At 42.7% G+C, this 7256-nt stretch overlaps 1 pseudogene; it reads right to left on the bottom strand.

Moving 5' to 3' along the window:
• On the bottom strand, positions 1–1509 carry LOC125574880 (annotated as a pseudogene).
• Between the last annotated feature and the right edge of the window lie 5747 nt (positions 1510–7256).

Below are 7256 nucleotides of genomic sequence, written 5' to 3'. Positions count from 1 at the left end.
TATAGATGTAACTATTTGGTGAATTATGTTAAATCTGTTTTCCTTGGTTTATTCATCTGTTTCGTATAATATTTTCTTCTGTTATAAGGTTATAACTTATTTAGTTTTTGTTAGATACTTTTCTGCAGTGTATTTCCTTTCATTCTAGATAACACAGAAATTTGACCAACATCAAAGGTTAAATTTTTTTTCTAAATATATACACTAAAAATAAACTCAAACTCAAACACAAACAATCGAGAACTTGATCAAAACTAGACAAGTCCACCATAACAAGAATATTAAAATGTGTCATCAATATTGTTTTCTTCGAGTTGAAAAACAATATTGATACATACTTCGGAAATTACAACCGAAGTAAAATATTATTATAACAAGACTTCGTATATTACATATATTAATTGTAGTCAACACACCATCATCACTCAAACGACCTGAGCTTCCAAGAAAGTATTGAAGTTCTTGGCGGCTTCTAATAACCGTGGTGAGAACGCCGGGAACGTGGAGAATCGAACCTGACGAACCGAAGAATCCATCGATCTACTGTTTTTCGAACCAGACATCTTTAAAACTCTTCTCAATAGGTTCCTTGTCGAACACGAAAGCCGCCGAAACTGGATCATCGTGGTCGTTTTCTTCGGAACCGCTTTTGAGTAGCTCGGACGGCAAGTTAAAGGAGTGATCTCGACCTTCTTCTCCTCCGGATTCCGAAGCGTAGGAGCTACAGTCGAACTTCTCCATTGAAGCTCGAACCGAGATAGTGGTTGTGGTGGATTCTCTGACGGAGACCGTTCTTGAAATTGTAACGGAAGAAGATGATGACGTGGTGGTGGTAGTGGTTCGGGTGAAGGAAGAAGAATCATCTTTCCTTGATGACCTAACCGGTTTTCCTTTACCAAAACCGGGGAGGTATAAACACAGAGCGTTGCATTTGAATCCGTCTTCTAAAGTGTTGTTATAGCTGGTGCTCTTCGGTCTTAATGAAGAAAGAGTTTTTAAGAGACTGTCTCTTGCTCGTAGATCCATAAGATTTGCTTCTCCTGAATGACGCCGACCAAGACAAATCTTGTTCCTTACCTTTTAGCGCACGCATCAGACCAGAACGTTGTTTAGGAGAGTTAGTGGTCGAGTTTGAGAGGTTACCGCTCACTGGCTGCAACGGAAGAGGCATAGGCGCATCTAAGTCTCTAGGAGGTGACATGGCCGGTAAGAGAACCATATCGAAGCTATCGTTCCTTTTAAGCGAACCCGAGAAAGACAATGACCGAATTGATTTAGGGTCCATCGATATCTCCCTCTCGGATTGCATTATACTCGCTTGCTTGACTAGAATCTTCTTCTTCATTTCCTCATGAGTGCTCTCGTCTCTGAAGCTAATCGCTGGCATGAGAACTGCAGCAGCCATTGTCTTTTTGTTTCTTTGGTGTGAAAATGTCGACTAGCAGCCATTGTCTTTTTGTCATTCTCTTAAATTCTCAAATTTCTCTCCTCTCTCAAATACTTACGGTTACTTCACTCCTTTTTACTTTGTTCGTGTGCTTCATCACGGTTAAAACACTTAGAAGCTCTCATAATCCCACAAATTATCATGGTATCAGAGCAGCAACAATCTTGAAACCTTTCTAAATTCCGCAAAATCAAAACTCTGTTTCTAGTTCTTAAACTCTACCTCTGACCAAGTAAATCCCCAAGATGGAGAACAACAACAACAATAACAACAACCGCATCAGCATACCTGTGACCCTGAAGGGGATTAACTACCTCTTGTGGGCCAGGATGGTGAAGATTGCCCTTGGAGGAAAGGGTTTGTGGAGTCATGTCTCAGCAGAAGCAGCTCCAAAACAAACCACCCAAGGAGAAGATGGACAGGAGATTGTGGTAGCTACTGATGAAGACAAATGGGCTCAGGAAGATCTCATGGTTCTCACAGTGCTCCTTAGCTCCCTAGAACCCGCCATCATGGAGTCTTACTCCTACTGTGAAACTACCAAGCAGCTGTGGGATACACTCTACAAAGTATATGGAAATACCTCCAACCTTACAAGGGTCTTTGAAGTAAAAAGAGCTATCAATACCCTCAACCAAGGAGATATGGAGTTCCAGCCTCACTTTGGCAAGTTCCGGTCTCTTTGGGCAGAGATGGAACTACTCAGACCACATACTACCGACCCCGCCACTCTCTTAACCAGGCGTGAAGAGGACAGAGTGTTTGGACTACTGCTCACGCTTAATCCATCTTATGGGAGCTTAATCAAGCACATCCTGAGAGCTGACAAGTTACCTGACCTGGATGAAGTATGCGCTCAAATTCAGAAGGAAGAAGGCTCTGTGGGCTTATTTGGAGGCAAGGGAGACTTAAACATGGCACATCAAGCTGAACGAGCCGTGTCAAACAAGGCAGCTTACAAGCTAGATGAGAAGAAAAACTTGACATGCGATCACTGCAAGAAGAAGGGCCACATGAAGGACAAATGCTGGATACTACATCCGCACCTCAAGCCCAACAAATTTAGGGACAACCGCCCTCAATACCAAGATGCAAGAGCCAATTTCTCAACTGATGGTGCTGAGCCAACAACACCAATCACCATGGGTATAAGCAACCTAGGTGTGGGAAGAGCTACTGCCTCCACATCAGGCTATGCCACGCCAAGAGCCAATCTAGATGAGACCATCAAGAAGTCTGACTTAACCGCTCTCATCAAGGCTCTCAAGGAATCTGGTATATCTAAAACTCTTGGTATCTCCCTTAATACTTCTCACAATGCAAATGGTTCTATGAATAATTTTAAATCGGCTAAGCCCTTAGTTATAGACTCTGGTGCTTCTCATCACATGATAAGTGATTTAGAACTGATTAAGAACATAGAACCGGCTTTAGGAAATGTGATGATAGCAAATGGAGATAAAATTCCAATAAAAGGTGTAGGTGAACTTAGATTGTTTGATAAAGAATCTAAAGCTTTCTATATGCCTACATTTGCCTCAAATCTACTGTCTGTTAAAAAAGTAACTAATGATCTCAATTGTCAAGTTACTTTCACGCCTAACAATGTATACTTTCAGGATATTGATTCTAGTAAGTTGCTTGGCAAAGGTGTTACCAAGGGAGACTTGTACTTACTTGAGGACACAAGACCTGTATCTCAATTATCGTGTGTGTTTCATTCTGTTTCTGAATTCCCTAAAGATGAAATCTGGCATGCTAGACTAGGACATCCCCATTCTCGTGCCTTGAACATCCTGTTGCCTAGTATTTCTTTTAAAAATGAGTGTGAAGCGTGTATATTAGGAAAACATTGCAGAACTGTGTTTCCTAAATCAAAAACCCAATATGAAAACTGCTTTGATTTGATTCACTCTGATGTGTGGACTGCTCCATGTGTATCTAGAGAACAACATAAATATTTTGTGACATTCATTGATGAAAAATCTAAATACACATGGATCACTTTGTTGCAATCTAAGGATAGGGTGCTAGAAGCATTTAAAAATTTTCAGAACTATATTACTAACCATTTCAATGTTAAGATTAAAATTCTTAGATCAGATAATGGTGGTGAATATACTAGCACAGCCTTCAAACAACATCTAGCCTCACATGGAATCATTCAACAAACCAGCTGTCCTTACACACCCCAACAAAATGGTGTGGCTGAAAGAAAGAATAGACACTTGATGGAAGTGGCAAGGAGTATGATGTTCCATACAAATGTACCCAAGCGTTTTTGGGGGGATGCAGTAGTCACAGCCACCTACCTAATCAACCGCACACCTACAAGAGTCCTCTTTGATGCCACCCCATATGAGGTACTAAACAAATCTAGACCATCAATTGATCATTTGCGTGTGTTTGGGTGTGTGTGCTTTGTTTTGATTCCAGGAGAACTAAGAAACAAACTGGAGGCAAAGAGCACAAAGGCAATGTTCATTGGATACTCTACGCACCAAAAGGGGTACAAATGCTATGTACCAGAGACAAGGAGAGTCCTAGTATCCAGAGATGTTAAGTTCATGGAATCCAAGGCCTATTATGATGAGAAGAGTTGGGAGGAACTCAAAGATCTATCTCATTCTGCCTCGGACAGAGCTAACAACCTGAAGATTCTTATGGAAAGACTCGGCATTAACCTAGAAAAGGAACCAGAGAAAGGCCGGGACACTACTCCTTATAAAGAGACCATGGTTCATAACACTGAAGACTCTCATCCTGACCATGAAGGGGGGAATGAAGATCAACCGGCGCAAGCTCAACCTGAAGAAAACCCAGTATTATCTCATGATCAAGATGAGATGGGACAACCAGACACTGAAGCTCAAGAAGGAGAACCAAGCAGCAGTAATGAACCTGAGCAGACACAAGTCCTAAGGAGAAGTACAAGGATCAGAAGACCAGCCTCAGATTGGGTTAAAAATGATTTTGTTTACTACAATGCTCAAGCTGTGGCACATCCAGAAAGTGGATTATGCTCCCTAGCTCACTATCCAGAAGAACATCAAGTCTTTATGAGTTCATTGGACCTGGAATGGATACCAAGAACATATGCAGAAGCTATGGAAGATGATGAATGGAGGATATCGGTGGATGATGAAATGAGGGCCATGGAGAAGAACAACACCTGGTATGAGACAGAACTTCCAAAAGGGAAGAAAGCCGTGACCAGCAGACTCATACATACCATTAAGTATCTTGCAAATGGGAAGCCAGAAAGAAAGAAGACCAGACTGGTGGCAAGAGGATACACACAAGTGTATGGAGAGGACTATCTAGACACCTTTGCACCAGTGGCCAAGCTTCATACAATCCGGATTCTACTCTCATTAGCAGTGAACCTAGAATGGGACCTTTGGCAAATGGATGTGAAGAATGCTTTCCTGCAAGGAGAACTAGAAGATGAAGTGTATATGAAACCACCTCCGGGGATGGAAGAAATGGTGAAACCAGGGAATGTTCTTAGACTCAGAAAGGCAATCTATGGCTTGAAGCAATCACCAAGAGCTTGGTACCACAAGCTAAGCACTACATTGAATGGAAGGGGATTTGTGAAGTCTCAAGCGGATCACACACTTTTCACTCTCACCAGCAAGCAAGGAATTACGGTAATTCTAGTCTATGTGGATGACATCATCATCACGGGTAGTGACAAGGAGGGGATCAGTTTAACCAAGACATTTCTCAAGGCCGCATTTGACATCAAAGACCTGGGAGAACTGAAGTACTTCCTTGGCATTGAGATGTGCAGATCAAAGGAAGGATTATTCATGTCTCAAAGAAAGTATACCCTGGACATATTAAAGGAGGCAGGAGATCTTGGAGGAAGACATGCCAAGACACCACTTGAAGAAGGTTACAAGGTATTGCGAGAGGGGGAGTATGAAGACACTCCATTTGAAGATGTCAAGCAGTATAGACGGATGGTTGGGAAGCTGATCTATCTAACCATCACTCGGCCAGATGTGTGTTTCGCAGTTAATCAAGTGAGCCAGCACATGCAAACTCCCAAGGTTCATCACTGGAACATGGTGGAGAGGATTCTAAGATACTTAAGAGAAGCGCCAGGACAAGGTGTATGGATGGCTTGCAACAAGAACACTGAGGTGATAGGATACTGTGATGCAGATTGGGCTGGAGATAGAGTAGACAGAAGGTCAACCACCGGTTATTGTACTCTCATTAGCAGTGAACCTAGAATGGGACCTTTGGCAAATGGATGTGAAGAATGCTTTCCTGCAAGGAGAACTAGAAGATGAAGTGTATATGAAACCACCTCCGGGGATGGAAGAAATGGTGAAACCAGGGAATGTTCTTAGACTCAGAAAGGCAATCTATGGCTTGAAGCAATCACCAAGAGCTTGGTACCACAAGCTAAGCACTACATTGAATGGAAGGGGATTTGTGAAGTCTCAAGCGGATCACACACTTTTCACTCTCACCAGCAAGCAAGGAATTACGGTAATTCTAGTCTATGTGGATGACATCATCATCACGGGTAGTGACAAGGAGGGGATCAGTTTAACCAAGACATTTCTCAAGGCCGCATTTGACATCAAAGACCTGGGAGAACTGAAGTACTTCCTTGGCATTGAGATGTGCAGATCAAAGGAAGGATTATTCATGTCCCAAAGAAAGTATACCCTGGACATATTAAAGGAGGCAGGAGATCTTGGAGGAAGACATGCCAAGACACCACTTGAAGAAGGTTACAAGGTATTGCGAGAGGGGGAGTATGAAGACACTCCATTTGAAGATGTCAAGCAGTATAGACGGATGGTTGGGAAGCTGATCTATCTAACCATCACTCGGCCAGATGTGTGTTTCGCAGTTAATCAAGTGAGCCAGCACATGCAAACTCCCAAGGTTCATCACTGGAACATGGTGGAGAGGATTCTAAGATACTTAAGAGAAGCGCCAGGACAAGGTGTATGGATGGCTTGCAACAAGAACACTGAGGTGATAGGATACTGTGATGCAGATTGGGCTGGAGATAGAGTAGACAGAAGGTCAACCACCGGTTATTGTACATTCATTGGAGGGAATCTTGTCACTTGGAAGAGCAAGAAACAGAAAGTAGTATCTTGTTCAAGCGCAGAAGCAGAGTACAGATCAATGAGGAAGCTAACCAGTGAGCTTATCTGGATAAAGGGGCTTTTAGGCGACTTGGGAATTGAGATCACCTCTCCCATGACCATGCACTGTGACAACCAAGCCGCAATACACATTGCATCCAACTCAGTCTTTCATGAAAGGACAAAGCACATAGAAGTAGACTGCCACAAGGTCAGACAAGCAGTGGAGCAGCAAGTGATTCTCCCATGTTATACAAGAAATGCGGATCAGCTGGCTGACATCTTCACCAAGGCGGCCAGTAGCAAAGTTTGTGAGTCCATTCTTCCAAGACTTGGACTCATAAACCTTCCATGTCAATGATCTCCTCACCGTGGAGTATTCTACTCTTTTTCCTTTGCTTGGTTTTTATCCCAAGTGGTTTTTCCAAGAAAAGGTTTTAATGAGGGAATACTTCATGGCTTTCCAAGCTTGACACTCACTACTGTCAAGCTTGAGGGGGAGTGTTGACATGAAGAATTAAACAAAGGGAAGTAGTGGAGGAAGTGGGAGAAGTGGCCATATCACTTACCAAATGGGGAGGAATGGCTAGTCCACTACTAGTTAGTGGAGGAAGTGGGAGGAGTGGTCATATCACTTACCAAATGGGGAGGAGTGGCTAGTCCACTACTAGTTATTTATTCTTCCACCA

Source organism: Brassica napus, chromosome C2 (genome assembly GCF_020379485.1).
Source record: "Brassica napus cultivar Da-Ae chromosome C2, Da-Ae, whole genome shotgun sequence".
NCBI classification, from domain to species: domain Eukaryota; kingdom Viridiplantae; phylum Streptophyta; class Magnoliopsida; order Brassicales; family Brassicaceae; genus Brassica; species Brassica napus.
This window is presented reverse-complemented; position numbering and strand designations above follow the sequence as displayed.